The 16,863-nt window shown below is 37.2% G+C and overlaps 1 long non-coding RNA gene across 1 annotated transcript; it reads left to right on the top strand.

The window, feature by feature from the left end:
* Positions 1-3,561: 3,561 nt before the first annotated feature.
* Positions 3,562-14,263, top strand: LOC141515951 (uncharacterized). The gene is made up of 5 exons (XR_012476574.1): positions 3,562-3,613; positions 8,912-8,967; positions 10,268-10,355; positions 13,510-13,561; positions 14,058-14,263. It is a non-coding gene; the product is annotated as an uncharacterized LOC141515951 (long non-coding RNA).
* Positions 14,264-16,863: the final 2,600 nt, after the last annotated feature.

The following is a 16,863-nucleotide window of genomic DNA, read 5'->3' as shown; positions in this document are numbered from 1 at the left end:
ATAGATGAAGGCAAAATCCACACACAGATGAGAGGGGAGGGTGCTTTGGAAACAGAACACTGATTTCCTGGTGTGGTTATAATTTAGGGAAGGGTCAAGTCAACTGCTTCCCCCAAAGTATGGGGGGGGGGAATGGGGCAGGAAAGGCTTTTTTATTGATATATTTTATTTATACATATAAACTTTATTTATATAAATATAAAATAAAATTTATTAAATGCATATAAATGTATACATATTTATAAATATATCTCTCCTTCCTCCCCTACCCAAAGAGTCATTTCTTGTTGGAAAAGATATAAAAGTGAAAGAGAAAACTAATTGGTTAAAACTAACCAACACATTGACCCTGTCTGATAACATTTGCATGATGTATAACCTCATTTCTCTATCTCTCCAAGGAACATCAATTTTGTTATTTTTTTTTTTCAGGGCCAAGCTTGGTTGTTATAATGAGAGAACATTCAGTTTCATTTTATTTTTGGTCTTTCAATTTACATTGTTGTGGTTGGTATGTATTCCCTGGTTCTTCTTAATTCATACTGGAACAGTTCTTATTTCTTCTCCTGCTTCTCTATACTCATCATATTCATAGTTTCTACAGCAGATTAATATTGTATTACATGAATGTACCACAATGTCTACCAGTCTCCAACACATGCACATTTCTTGGGAAGTCCTTCCTCCTACCAAAAATGCTTCTCTAAATATTTTAGTGATTATAAAGCATTTCTCTTTTTGGCATCCTGGGGGATAGATACCTAACAGTGAGATCTATGGATCACTGGCTTTTTTTTTTTTTTTTTGTACATTTCTACCTTGCTTTCCAGAATAGTTGGACCAATTCTTAGCTTCATTAAGTACATTATTGGGCCTATCTTTCTGTAATTTTTCCAACATTGACCATTTTTGCCTTTTGTCAGTTTTACCAGTTTGCCCAGTGTGAAGTGAGAGTTCGAAGTTGTTTTATTGTTATGACCTGTAGCAGTTTTTCAAATGATTGTTGATAGTTGGCAGTCCTTTTTTAGAACTGTTTGTTGTTCATCATATATCCAATGGATAAAAGCTCTTGGTCTTATACACACAGCTAATACAAATAAAAAGATCAAGAAATAGATATAAATGTGTGTCTATACACATATGCATGTATGTTATGTGTATGATCTTTTTTCATTTCATTTACTCAAGAGATTGAGGTCATTCAATAATTTTTCCCGAAACAAAAAATAGAGAGTTTTGGGGTAACAAATGTACCTGAGGCTGAGGGAGAGTTCATCCTGAGGTCTCAGTGTCCTGAGCTGGGTATAAGGGGTTCCCTGGCCTGAAGCTAAAAGGGATTCAGAAGGATGTGGGTCCGGAGCTCCACCTGAAGTGGCCAGAGTTGGGGAGAAGCTGAAATGGGTTCTCAGGTGGGCAGTGGAGCTCAAGGAATGAGAGGGAGTACCTGGAATATTAAGAGGGAAGAGGTGAGAATTGGAGAACCAATCTTGGAGGAGGGGAAGAAGCCACTCTGGCAGAATGACATTGAGAAAGGAATAGAGGAAGGGGTCTGAGGGTCACCAGAGCAGAACCTGGAAGGGTTTTTGTCTCACTTCCCACCAGTCTGTATCTTTATGAGCAGCATTATGATGTCACCTCAGAGTAATAATAACCTCTTACTGAGTCTGGAGCCCAGAGATACTCAATATTATCCATGTCCCCTGGGCTGGAGCTACAAAATCGGGCAGGAATCCCCAAGGACCTGTTGCTGGTCCAATAAATCACAGTCAGAGGGGCCCTGTTTCTGTTGATACCAATATACACTTTTATACCAATTCCATCCACAGCATGGGAAATAGTGACCATCTCTCCCAGGGTCTTAGACACTAAAGGTAGCTGAGTCAGCACAGAGGAGACCACCCCCTCCCCTTAGATATCAGACATTTGGTGTGAAGATTTTTTTCTTAATCCACAGCCTCCTTCATCTTGGCCACATGAATTTGTTCTTGCTAAAACTTTTCAATTTCGTGTCATCAAAATTATCTATTTTTCTCTTTTGTGATTGTCTTTTTCCCTTGTTTGGTTAAGAATTTTCTCCCTGTACATGGCTATGAAACAATTATTTTAACCACGTTGCTTTCCAAGTCACCGAGTTCTCAATAACTTCTGAAACTTTTATCTGTAAGAGCTTTTCAAGGCCTATATGAGTAAGTTCCTGATATCCAAGGAAAAGGGAGCCATCTGAGGGAACAGATCACCTTGCCAGAGAAAGCTCCTCTAGAGAATGCTTTTTAGGGTTTTGTTTTTTTTTTTGCAAGGCAAATGGGGTTAAGTGGCTTGCCCAAGGCCACACAGCTAGGTAATTATTAAGTGTCTGAGGTCGGATTTGAACCCAGGTGCCCCTGACTCCAAGGCTGGTGCTTTATCCACTATGCCACCTAGCTGCCCCGAGAGAATGCTTTTGATCTGGGTTGTATAACTGAAAACAGTTGGTCTTAAAGGTGTGTTGAAATTTCTCATTGACAGAACAAATCTCATTTGAGTTTGTTATATAAAAAAGTACCCACACACTTAATTGCATAGTTTACAGTTAAGGACAAAAATTAATTTTTTTTGAAAAAACCATCTACTTAATCAAGACTTATATGCTATGAAATAGAAAATGATGGATACAGTCAATAAAAACTTTATTAAGAGCATACTATGTGCTAAGGAAATACAAATAGAAGAATCAAGATAATCCCTATTCTCAAGGAGCTCACATTTTAATTAGGGGGAGAGGGTATTCATAAGAAAGTTTAGTGACAGAAGGGGTGGAAAGACCTGAAGGTCCTAGGGGTTCAGCATTGATGTGAATGGGGAGGCCCAAGAGGTCCTTAGTTTATACCTAGGTCAGGTGATGGTACCAGAAGTCTGAAGGATTTGGAGGCAGATCAAATGTTATGGCTTTGAGGATCTTCTGAGACGGTGAAAGGGCAGGGGATGAGGTCTGATGATCCTCCATTATTGCCCGCCATAGCTCTGGTATGGGTCTGGACATGAATTTCCGAGAGTCAGGTCGGGTTAGACAAACACATCCAAACACAAAAGGTTGGGAAATGAAAATCTACCAACTTTATTTTTGGAAACTCAGACTTTTTATAGCAAAAACTTATCTCAGGGATGACTGGTTAAGAGACCCAGTTTTACAAGTTCCTGGGTAAATTTACAATATTTGTTCTTAGAAAAATGCATGCTTCTCTCTCAAAGAAACCTTTTACAACCATCCTGGAGGCACAGATTATCCTAGGTCAGGGCTCACTGGTGAGCCAATGGATCCATACAGTGAGCAATAATCCATACATACCTTGTGTGGAAAAAGTCACCAAGGCTATGTGTATATCACTCCTTGGGGCTGCCCTCTATGCTCCATCTCCCTGGCATGAAGAGAGTTGGCATTCTTGTCACATCAAAACCATGCTAGCAATTAAGTAGTTATGATGTGTTCTGGGAGGTCTAGTCCAATGGAGAGGTGAAGGAGGAGGTCCCCCCTTCCCCGGCGGATAAGTCTTTCTGATCTCTAGTCTTCCCAGGTCGGTATTGTCACAACCTGGATCTGAGAGGAAGCATAGATGTGGAAGTCAAAAGAGGAAAGGTAAGCCCAATGGTGTTAGAATTTCCCACTGCTCAGACCTCGTGGCTCCCATCTTTGAACAGTCTGGGACCGGGGCAGGATTCAAGTCAAGGAAGGAAGAGTATTCTTGTTTGTTTGTTTTTTTTTTTTGTGTTTTTTTTTTAGGTTTTTGCAAGGCAAGCAGGGTTAAGTGGCTTGCCCAAGGCCACACAGCTAGGTCATTATTAAGTGTCTGAGGCCGGATTTGAACCCAGGTCCTCCTGACTCCAGGGTCAGTGCTTTATCCACTGCCACCTAGCCGCCCCCAAGGAAGAGTATTCTTAGCGGTGGTTGGAATTCCCTACTCCTAGCTGTCCTGGACAACAAGAGGAGTCTCTGTTCAGAAGAACACGAGCCAATTCCCACGTTTGCGTAGAATACAGAAAGCTATTGTACCGGGTTCACAAACAGTCCGGCCAAGTCCTTAATGTCAGTTTCTTGTGATTAACCTTGAACAAGAACTAAGATAGAAGAAAGCAAAAACATAAAGCAGTCTGGAATTGAATCTCATTTTAAATTGGCGTTAATCACATACAAAGAAGAAAAATAAAGGACCCCCCTCTCTGTCACCATGTGGTAATAAAGGTAAGATGCTTCTATGGGTCTTGATCCTTGGTTCCATACACATTTTCTCTGCTTGAGATTCATTTCCTTAGTCAAATACTAAAAGAATTTGGAAATTGGCAATTATCTATGATTTCCCCTAGCTCTGTTTCTGCTGGTATTCTTTTTGAATTAATAGCTTCTACTATATTTCTTTTCAAATTTGGATTTAGAATTGAACTCTGAACCCTGACCATTATGTGATACAGTAAAGAGAGTATTGGATTTGGAATCTGGAAAACTGCAGGTCATGTCCTTTCTCAGATTCTTCCTAGTTGTGTGATTTTGGGCAAGTAACTTAACCTCTGCCTACTTCAATTTCCTCATCTGTAAAATAATGATAATAATGGTGCCTACTGAGAATAATAATCCCTAATTCACTGGATTTATTGGAAAAGCCCCTGATGTCGGGAAAGATTGAAGGCAAAAGAGGATGGGAAGGCAGAGGTTGGGATGGATAGATTGTGTCATGGAAACAATGAACCTGAACCTGAATTGACTTCAAGTGACAGTGGAGGATAGAAGGCCTGGTGGGCTGTGCTCCATAGGGTCATAAAGGGTTGGACATGACAGAACAATTGAACCACACTAACTGTAGCATCTACCACCCAGTTATGGGGAGGAGAGAATAAGATAATATTTGTAAAGCACTTTACACACCTTAAAATGTTATATAAATATTATTATTTGTCATTGTCATCATTATTAAGCTAGATATCATATCTCTGTATTAAAAGAAATAATACCCTCCTGGGAGAAAGTTAATGGTTTCCAGCATAAGAGCTATTCTACAACTAAAGAAGTCTTATATTTTCTTTTTAATTGCATTTTTAGTAAATAGAAAAAGGTGTTTTTCTGAGTCCACAGGGATAATTTAGAAGAGGAAGTGATCATTCTCTTCTAATTGTTCTATTTCCTGTATTTTACAGTAAATGTTTACATAACGAATAATGATTCTGTTAAATCTGCAGCCATAATGAGAGTTTATGCTCTCCCCCCACCCTTTCCTCAGTCTCTTTCTCCCCCCCTTCCCCTTCCTCTATATCTCTGTCTCTGTTTGTCTGTCTGTCTCTCTTTCCCTCTCTTTCCCCACCTCCCTCTGTCTCTCTTTCTATCTCTCTGTCCTTTCTCTGTCTCTTTCTGTCTCTCCCCATCTCTCCCTCTCTCTTCCCCTTTCTCTGTCTCTGTCACTACTCTCTCCCCCCCTCCCCTTCCTCTTGTCTTTCTCTGTCTCTGTCTCTCCCCCCTTTCCCCCCTTCTTTCTGTGTCTGTCTGTCTCTCTCTATTTATATATATATATATATATATAAATAGAGAGAGAATGTGTATGTCTCAAAGGGAGATATTCAGGCAGGCAAAAACTGAAGATTCTGTAAGTCTTCAAGTCTATGTCTTTTTTTGTTTGTTTGTTTGTTTTAGATTTTTCAAGGCAATGGGGTGAAGTGGCTTGCCTAAGGCCACACAGCTAGGTCATTATTAAGTGTCTGAGTCCAGATTTGAACCCAGGTACTCCTGACTCCAAGGCCGGTGCTCTATTCACTGCGCCACCTAGCTGCCCCTAGTCTATGTCTTAAGGTGAATTTCCATTAACTGTCTGGATAGATGCCTTGATGTCAGATCAGTTTATGAGTGTGGAGAAAACAACATAGTTTTCTAGAATAATATAGGGACAACTATATGGTACAGTAGATAGAACTGGGCCTTTATTCTGGAAGACGGGTTCAAATCTGACCTTAGAATTTATTAGCTCTGTGACTCTGGGCAAGTCACTTAACCTCTGGTTTATTTAAGTTTCTCCATCTATAAAATGGGGACAACTTCCTAGGGTTGCTGTGAAAAATCAAATGAGATAATAATCCTAATGTCTAGCACAATGTTTAGAATATGGTAAGCACTATATTATTATTATTATTATTATTATTATTATTATTACTGTTACTTTTAGTTGTGGATGAATTGTCTGCTCAGAGTTCTATAAGAAAAAATAATTGAAACAGTAACTCAGAGCTCTGAAACTGTTATTGCTGGTGAGTTTTGAATGTCTCAAGCTAATACAGACTGGAGAGATATAGAAAACAGAACTATTATAGGATTATAGAACAAATGTAATTTCTCTGAATATGGACAAAATATTACAATTTGATTAATAACAATTAGCTATCGAAAATGAAGAAAATCCTTTACCCAGGAATATGAGGGGAGAGAGAGAGAGAGAGAGAGAGAGAGAGAGACAGAGACAGAGACAGAGACAGAGAGAGAGAGAAGAAGGAAAGAGATAAAGATAGAAGAGACAGAAAACAGAAAGAGGAAAAAAAGAGAGGAAAGAATTATTTCTTTATTAAATTAGTTAAGTTTAGAGCTGGTTGCTATGGAGAAATGTCTAGTTGAACAGAGGAACCATTTGGTAGCAGAAGATCAGAGAAGTCATTGGTAGTCAGTGAACTTGACTGAGATGTCATACCTCATCATTTCTTAGTCAAACAGCTTGGATCAACTCAGCCTTTATTCAACACAGAAGCTATTTTCATTAAAAAACTTTTTGTGGACTCTTCCTGAGACCTAAATAAAACACAAGTTTATAGTTCCAAAGTTGTAATTCTGAACATATAAGTTTTCCTCACTCATGTGCCTCCTTGTCAGCTTTCTATGTGTGAATGGCAGTGTGTGACTCAGGTTCACGTATGTATTGTGAAATGTTTTATTATTAGTATGCTTGCTTTGATGTATGAGTATTTGTGATGCTATTATTCTTTCTTTTCTTTCTTTCTTTTTTTTTTAAGATTTTTGTGAGGCAATGGGGTTAAGTGGTTTGCCCAAGGCCACACAGCTAGGTAATTATTAAGTGTCTGAGGCTGGATTTGAACTCAGGGACTCCTGACTCCAGGGCTGGTACTCTATCCACTGTGCCACCTAGATGCCCCCCCTTTTTTTAAGGTTTTTGCAAGGCAATAGGGTTAAGTGGCTTGCCCAAGGACACTCAGCTAGGTAATTATTAATGTCTGAAGCTGGATTTGAACTCAGGTACTCCTGACTCCAGGGCCACTGCTCTATCCACTGTACCACCTAGCCATCCCTAATCATCCTTAATAGGAAAACATTTTCAGACCTCTCATCATTCTAGTCATCTGCCTCTAGAGTCTCTCTGGTTTGCTAATGTCCATCTTCAATCATGACTTCAAAAATTGTATACAGTATTTCACACATGGTCTCACTAGTGTAAAATATAGTGAAATTATTACTTTATCATGAAGTATTTCTATTAATAAAACCTGTTTTAGGTAGGGATAAGAGCTGTTACAGTGAAACACTAGGTGTTTAAATAGATGGTTGCTTTACTGAATTAGAAAGGATATAGCCCAGGATGGCTAGGTAGTACAGTAAGTAGAGAACTGAAACTGTAATCAGAAGGACCTAAGTTCAAATCCAGCCTCAGGCACCTAATTGCTTAGCTATGTAACCTTGGGCAAGTCATTTAACCCCATTGCCTTGCCCCCCCCCCAAAAAAAAACCAAAACAAGGATACATTCAGTAGAAGTGAGCAGAACCAGGAAAACATTGTACACAGTAATAGCAACGTTTGTGTGATGATCAGATATGATAGACTTAGCTCTTTTAGCAATATAGTGATCAAAGACAATGCTAAAAGACCTGCAATGGAAAATGTCATCTACTTTCAGAAAGAGAAGTGGAATCTGAATGTAGATCAAAGCAGATCAAATTACATTTTTTGATTTAATTTTTGTTTTTTCTTTCACCTGGTTTTGCCTTTTGTTCTGATTCTTTCCCAGCATGACTAAAATGTAACATGACCGTGCATGTATAAACTATATCAGATTACTCGCTATCTTAAGGGCAGTGAAGGGAAGGGTGGGAGGGAGAAAGTTTTACGAAAATGAATGTTGAAAACTTTTTACATATAATTGGAAAAATAAATTAATTAAAATTTTTTTTTAAAAAGGTGCATTCAGTGAATCAGGTGGAGATGACCCAAGCAGAGACAGGTATTCTAGTATGTCTGAGCAGTCCAGGAAGGTGCTAAGGGGACACATATTCTCCTTGGGAAGCCTTTCCCTATTAGATAATCACTTACCTGAAGGTCCTGTGGGAGGAATTTCTCATTGGCTCATATTAACTGTATTGTATCTATTATCTAGTCACCTTCCACTTTAACTCAATTCTTGCTTGGTTATAAAACCTATTACATTCACTTTTTAAACAGCTGCACCCTACCACTGACTATTTTTAAACTTAAAATCAAGCCAAACCTCCAGTTAGTTCCCTTTGGAACTGCTAAGACAAGTATCCTCGATTTGGTACTGGTACAATGATTTTTTTGAACCTTGGTGTCAAATTTTCCTTTTCTGTTAAATTTCATACCATTCTTTTGAGTCTTAAGTTCACAACCTCTTGAGAAATTAAAGACTTTGGAAGTAAAAACGTGATCTTTTGTTCATCCATAATTCTAGCCCAGTGAGGCAAGTCTTTGTAGTAGTTGGGTTGCAAGGCCAAAAAATTCCACCTTGTCATCCTGTCGATTGGTCTAATAGCACTTTTCCAAAACACTCTCTGAACTGTGGATGAAAGGTGCTAGGTGAGTACAAATGTTAATTAACTCAAATGCTTACTTATTCTGGAATGTTAAATATTATTATATCTTTTCCTTTTTGAATATGACAGAACTCTGACAGTGACTCAGATCCATGTTCTTTGTTGAAACTTCAAACACAGAAAAGGTAGGATGATACTCCAGGTATTCTTACCATAAACCTATTTCATTCCATTGGTTATGGAAACATATCTGACATGGCACTATCCATTCTGAAATGAAAAGCCATAACTATTTGGAGCTTGGGAATTCCTGAAACTTCTTTTAATAATCAAATTCACACTAATCATTGGGAAGACCAGTTTGAATGAATAAAAAGTCTAAATATAGAACAGTTCAAAGCAAAGAATTTTTATTACATCTTGGTAGTTAAACTATCTAGGCTAATAGCATGGTCTCTGCAGAAACCAAAAGGTATCTTTTGTAATTAGTGAAGTAATAGTGAAGAATTTAATTTTTCTGAGTACAGGAATAGATATTTGCTTTTTTTTCTTTTGGAAGGTCAAACATGTTTCCAGAAATATATATATATATATATATATATATATATATATATATATATATATATATACAAGCCTAGATTTTGTTTATTTATTTTTATTTTATTTTTATTTTTTTAGGGTTTTGCAAGGTAAATGGGGTCAAGTGGCTTGCCCAAGGCCACACAGCTAGGTAATTATTAAATGTCTGAGACTGGATTTGAACCCAGGTACTCCTGACTCTAGGGCCGGTGCTCTATCCACTGGGCCACCTAGCCACCCCTAGATTTTATATATAGCCCAAAACTTCTCCAAATAATTACAAATACATTAGACAACTCCAAGGCTTTCCTGTACAGGCATATAAATGTATACATTTGGTCCAAGTATAACCTCTTCCTTCCTCTTTCTTGTGTACTCTCCAGTGATCTCATCAACTCCAATAGTTTCAATTGTTATTTTTATGCAGGTGATCTCCAAATTTACAAATCCAATCTTCAACTATCTCCTGAGTCCCATATCATCAACTGACTCCTACTTATCTTCACTTGAATGTCCCACAAGCATCTCAAATGCAACACCTCCAAAACAGAAGTTATTTCTTTCTACTTAAAAGCCCTTTCTCCAACTTCCTTATTTCCATGAAGACATAACCATTATTCCTCACCCACATTTAAATCCTTAGTAGTTATCCTCATTCCTTGATTCTCCCTTGTCACCTGTATTTAATTGCAAAGTCTTGTTAATTTTGCTATAGTGAAGACAATCAAAATAATTTCCTAATTTTTCTTCTTAATAATAACTCATTTTATGTGTAACTTTAAGGTTATCTCAATCTTATTATCTCAATTAATCGCCTTTTTAGATGATAAATTGAGTCTTATTTATTTGTCCTCCCCTTTTACCTCAAAATCTCTTCCCTGAGTCCTTGTTCTCCCACACCCCTAGGTGTCACTTGCTTCCAGGGGTTCTAATTCCCTAATATCTAATTAGGAAGAGTCTTTTCAAGCATGGAATTCCCCAGGTCCTACCCAATGTAAGTAAACAATCTCTTCAGTTCTAAAAATATTTAAATGTCCATTTCTTCCCTTTATGATTAAGTTTATATTTGCAGAATAGGTAATCTTGGACAACACTGGGTTCCATTGCTCTTTGTGACATTCCATTTTTCTCCTGTGGTTTCTAGAGGGCACAGAAGAGTCTTGTGTTTTTCAAATTCTTTTTCCTTTGTATTTGAAAGTCTTTCTCTTGATCACTTGTAGAAATTGTTGTTTCTGAACTGAATTGTTGAATTTAACCCCCCCTGTATGTTTTGGAATTTATAACTTTGAATTTTTTTTCCCCTGGAGGTGGGGAAATTCTTTCCATTGGAATTTTATTTTCTATTTTCAGAAGTTATGATCAGTTCTCTTCTGTTTTTTTTCTTTTTTTATGGTGTTAAGATATTTTTTCCTATTGTGTTCTTCTGATAGAATTGTGATCCTTAGATTGCCTCTGAGAATCCTATTTTTGAAATCAGTATGGCTTTTTCTTTTCTTTCTCTCTCTCTCTCTCTCTCTCTCTCTCTCTCTCTCTCTCTCTCTCTCTCTCTTCCTTTCTTTCTTTCTTTCTTTCTTTCTTTCTTTCTTTCTTTCTTTCTTTCTTTCTTTCTTTCTTTCTTTCTTTCTTTCTTTCCTTCCTTCCTTCCTTCCTTCCTTCCTTCCTTCCTTCCTTCCTTCCTTCCTTCCTTCCTTCCTTCCTTCCTTCCTTTCTTTCATTAGATTCTATTTGAGTTTTTCTCCCAATCTTACTTCCCCCCCACACAGAAAGCAATCTGTCAGTCTTTATTTTGTTTCCATGTTGTACACTGATCCAAATTGAGTGTGATGAGAGAGAAATCACATCCTTAAGGAAGAAACAAAAATAACATGGGGGTGATGTTCAACCTTGACGGACTTGCTCATTCCATCAGTGCAACAACCAGGGACAATTTGGGGCTATCTGCAATGGAGAATACCATCTGTATCCAGATAAAAAGTTGTGGAGTTTGAACGAAATCAGTATGTTTTGCTTGCTTTTAATGTTATTGGTTTTTTATTTCTCTTCTTCTAGATTGTCCTTCACCTCTGCAGAATTGCACTCCCAATTTATTGTTTTCTTTTGTTTCTTTAATGAGATTTGCTATCACAGATTCTAGTTTTTTTCTTTATTCTGTCCATTATTTTTGCTATGCAGAACATAAATTCTGTTCTCATAATTCTCATTTGCCCTTTAACCACTTAGGAGTAGTGTATTGTGGTTCCTTGTTTTCCTCAAATTCCACAAGGTCCTTTGTGTCATCAAGTGATAGATCATTTTCCTTTGTTTTGTGAGACAGATGCTTTAACTCTTTTACTAAATCTGGAGATCATATTTCCTTTCATTGTCACTGTTTTTCCTGTTGATTTATTTGTTTACATTCAAGATCTTTGAGTTTTCCTCTTCCTGAAGTCTTTGATAACTTCAGTTTCCCCTCCTCCCTTTATTTTCCCCAATGCTCATTTTTCTTAATGCCTTCCCTCTGAAGGTAATTTCATTTAGGGCTGGATCTCAAAGCACCTTAATCTCTTTTTATGCTGGGCAATTCTTATTTCTCCATGCTAGGTTTCTGCCCAACTGACTTTTGAGTGGTCAGAACTGGCCCTGGATGGGTACTGTGTTTTTCCTTTTATGTTTTCTAGAATGTTTCCCAGCCCTCCCCTTCTTCCATTCCAATGCTCTGTCCAGGCATCTTCTTCTGTTTCCTTTGTCCAGCTCTGATGGTATTGCAGATGGTCCAGCTCTGATGCTGCAGATGGTCCAGCTCTGATGCTGCAGATGGTCCAGCTCTGATGCTGCAGATGGTCCAGCTATGATGGTGTTACAGATGGACCAGCTCTGATGCTGCAGATGGTCCAGCTCTGATGCTGCAGATGGTCCAGCTATGATGGTGTTACAGATGGACCAGCTTTGATGCTGCAGATGGTCCAGTTCTGATGGTGCCCATCCTTTCATCAGCAATTTAGAGCTTTGCTGTGCTGGTGCAACAGGGTTTGGGTTCCCAGAAGACTTTTGTTCTTGAGAGGCTATGGCTTCCAGGGCCAATTTCTTCACTTTGGAGCTGGGATTTCCATGGCGCTGGAGAGAGAGAATGGGGACCAGAGTATAGAGATGGGTTGTATTGTTGGCCTATATCCTGTCCTTGGGTCTGCTTGTGTAATCTCCTTCCAATAGGGTGGTTGATAAGGAGGTGCTGAGAATGTTGGTTCATGAACTGTTTTTGAAAGACCATAACTTCTAAAAGCATTTGGATTCTAAGTGTGCTAGCCAAGGAGACAAAGTTGCTTTATCTTTGATATAAAATTTCTGTTTTGAAGAGGTTTGAGAAATTGTGAGGATCAGAGAAAACACTCAGTCCTTCATCTATTCTCAACTTGATCAAGTTAAAATTTATTCACCCACTCTGTAGAACAATTTGGAACCATGTCCAAAGAACTATAAAACTATAGGGCATGCCCTTTGACCTAGCAGTAGCAGTACTAGATCTGTATCCCAAAAGAGATTAAAAAACCCCCCAAAATTTGATCAACAATGTTGAAGGGGATGTGGGAAAACAGATGCTAATGCATTGTGGGTGGGGTTGTGAACTGATCCAATCTTTCTGAAGAGTAATTTAGAATTCCATTCAAAGGGCAATTAAACTGTGCATACCCTTTGATCCAGCAATACCATTATAGGTCTGCAACCCAGAAATCACAAAAAAGGTAAATACATATATATATATATACATATATATATATATATATATGTATATATATATATACACACATATATATTAGTTCTTTTTGTAGTTGACAAAGAATTGGAAATTGAAGGAATAAAAAAAGAATTTTCAGAATGAGAATGGAACCCAGTTCATCCACAGATCTGCAATAACTTGTGCCCTATAATTTGAGGGGAGATGGGAGGACCACATGGAGAAATACTTTTAACTCTTTATCTTGATGAGCTTTAGGTTTTTGGTGATGCAGAACCCAGTTATCATCCAATCATTAGCTAGAGAAGACCATAGTCTTTTCTCTTGCTGCTTTCAGATCTTCAGGTTATTTATTCCTTAATTCGTCAATATATTTATTTATTTTGTAACCCTAAATTCAAAAAAATAACACACACGAACATTTTTATGTATGCAGTGGTGGCCGTGTCAGAGGAGAACAGATGCCATATGCAAGAGATGTGGAGAAGGTAAAACTAAAAGACCTTGGCAACAGATTGGATAAGAGGGGTGAAGAAGAGTGAGGAGATAAGGTTGATACCCAGTTTGTGAACCAGGGAGATTGGGAGGATGGTGGTAACCTGAGAAATAATAAGGAAGTTAGGAAAAAAAGGAAAGATTGGGGGGGGAGGTTGAGAATGGGTTCAAGTTGCAGAATGTGACATCCATTTTTAGATAAGGTCAATCTAAGAATTTATTTCACTTGATGTTTGCAGTTATTTGTTTCAGATTTTGTTTTTCTTTGATTTTTTTCTTCTGATGATATGGGGGGCGGTGCAAATGGGAAGAGGCTAGTTACAAGTTCCCCTGTCAAAAAATAAATAAATTAAAAAGAGATCATTGAAATGTTTCCAGCATTTATGTTGAGTTTTAAAGTTTGTGAAGTCCTTTTCACAAGGTTATGTCATTTAGTCCTTTCACCAGCATTGTGGGGTAAATAGTTGCTTGTAATGTCCTCTTTTATAGATGAGGAAACAGGCTCATGGAGTTTAATGACTTGACCATGATCAATCTGAAGCTGGAGTTGAATTCAGATGTTCCTGAATCTAAATCCAACACCCTGCGTTACTCCATGCACTTCAGAATGGGCGAATGAAAGACAAGAAAACACAAGCCTGTTAGCTTAAAAAGTTATATGCTGAATGTATTTTGTAATAAAAATATGCACAAAATATTCTGTGGCTCAAAATAAAAAGTAAGCTGTATATCATAATTTTATAAATAACTCTTTTCTGTTTCATTTTGCATATAAATACCCATTTTATTTGGCATTTAAGTTTAGAATTTTTAACCAAGAAAAAAGAAAATAGAAATCAGCTTGAAATTATGCAAATAAAGCATCACAAATCTACATATAATTTGATCCCCAAAACCTACCTCTAAGGTGTGACTTTAGCTCTTTAGCTTTCCACTGACTTCCCTGAGATCAATGTTGTTGTTTCGTTTGTGTTTGCTTTTCCTTCAGTGTTTTTCTTGTCTTAACAATAAAGATAACATTTTTATCATTATAGCATATCATAATGATAATGCACATCTTTACTTTTTTTTTCATTTTCATTTTATTTTAAGGCAATGGAGTTAGGGACTTGCCCAAGGTCACACAGCTAGGCCATTATTATTTTTTTTTTAAAGCATAGATATATTTATTACATGCCCTTGTTCCTCACAGAGGAGCATGGGGTGGAACAGAAGAGTTCATAAAAGCTTTTGAGCCTATAGGGATCTCTAAGCAGATCCAGAGAATGGGAGGCTCAAATCCAGTGGCCAAACAGCAAAAGAACACTATTATGCTGGAGTGCTAGTGGCACACCTGGTTGGTTCTTCCACTCTCCAAACACTGCTGAGGTGTGGATGGGAGGCGAGATGGGATGACCGTCTTGGCAGGAGGGTCAGGAGGAATCTGAGTCAAGGCCTGCTTGCTCAGTCAGTGGTGGGAGAGGGCTTCCTTCATCATCCCCACCAGCTAGGCCATTATTAAGTGTCTGAGGGCAGATTTGAACTCAGTTTCCTCCTGACTCCAGGGCTGGTGCTCTATCCACTGTGCCACTTAGCTGTCCCTTTACTTTTTTTTTTATTGCTATATTGGAAACTCTTTACATCTTTCTTCATTAGGTAATATTAGCTCTTAATTTTAGATCCATAATATTCACTAGTTTAGGGGAAATGTCTAATATTCTTATGCTGTGGGTATGTGTACATTTAATAAAAATGGTTGTTGAATTTTGTCAAAAGCCTTCTCAATATCTATTACTATAGTTATATGGATTTTATTATTTTTATAGTTGATATGTTTTATTATGTTCATAGTTTTCCTAATATTGAATAAAATCTACATTTATGGTATAAGTCCAATTGGGTCAGAGTATATAATCTCCTAAAATTATCATTGTAGCCTTTTTGCTAATATTTTATTTAATATTTTTTGTGTTGCTATTCATAGACAATACTCTTATATATATAATTTATTTCTCTGTTTTGTTTTTGCCTAGTTTAAGTATCAAGAACATATTTATATGTTATAAGGGGATTGGTTTGGTTGGTTGGTTGGTTGGTTCTTGTCTTTCATTATGGAAGCAGATCAAAATGACATCACTATGTTTGAGACAAATGACAGTGTGTCTGACTGTGACTGATCAGACCACTGTGAGTTCAGAATGCTCTCCCACAGGTCAGACACAAATAATCCATGTGAACACCTGGGGTGGGTACTCTAAATTTACATATGTCACATTTTCTTGGAGCTGCTTCAGTTCTACATTCCTTATAGAAGGTAACCCCCTCTCTGATGAGGGCTTGCCATGCTGGGTGGTCCTGTGCCAGTGTCTCCCATGCTGTAAATCAGTTCTAAAGTTCTTAAACAAGAAAGTTATTAGTGACCTGACTAAAATTTCAGAAAAGTTGAATATTATAATCTCTGTTAATTGCTTAATAGGAACAGAAAAAAAATTTCTTTTCTCTCAGAATTCATGGCACCTTTTGGAAAAATTCTGTCCCTTCCATCCCTCCCTATTCTCTCCAGTTTTGAAAAACATTTTATATAATATTTGAATTAATTGTTCTTTTTAAAAGATTCACCTGCAATTCATTTGGTCCAGGCTCTTTCCCCCTTCTTCCCTTTTAGAAATTAATTTATGACTTGTTTAATTTTTTAAATACAAGTCCAATTATTCTTTTTTCTTTAATTAAGGAAAGAATTTATGTATATATGTGTGTATATATTTATATATATTTACATGTATATATGTCTATGTTTATTTCTGCATATTTTCCCCTGTAGAACTGTTTTGGCAGTCTCCCAAAAGTTTTGGTAGTTGCCTTATTTTGGTCATTTTCTTTGAAGAAATTATGGATCATTTTTACCTTTCTTCAAAGACCTTGAGAAGGTTCAATAAGATGATATTTGAAATCCTTCTTGGGATTACTTAGTAATTAGGATTAATTAGTAATATATAACGTATTTAATATTTCTTCTTTTCTACATTCGTGCCATTTTTGTGCCTTAATACCTATATAAATGCTTGAAAAAGTGTCATGAATTCTGAGGAATAAATAATTTTCTTTTCGGTTCCTATTAAGCAACTAACAGATAGATTCAACTTTTCTAAAATTCTAGTCAGGTCTCTAATAACTGTCTTGTTTAACTTTTTGTTAGATTTACCTAGGTATGTAAAGGGAATATTTAAGTTCCTTACTATTGTAGTTTTCATTTCCATTTCTCCATAGAATTTGATGAACTTTTCTTTATATGCTGTACTATTCTTCCAGGGGCTCA

The sequence above is a fragment of the Macrotis lagotis genome, chromosome 3, assembly GCF_037893015.1.
Source record: "Macrotis lagotis isolate mMagLag1 chromosome 3, bilby.v1.9.chrom.fasta, whole genome shotgun sequence".
Classification (NCBI taxonomy): Eukaryota; Metazoa; Chordata; class Mammalia; order Peramelemorphia; family Peramelidae; genus Macrotis; species Macrotis lagotis.
The sequence above is the reverse complement of the archived record's forward strand: the minus strand, read 5'-3'. Positions and strand labels throughout refer to the sequence as shown.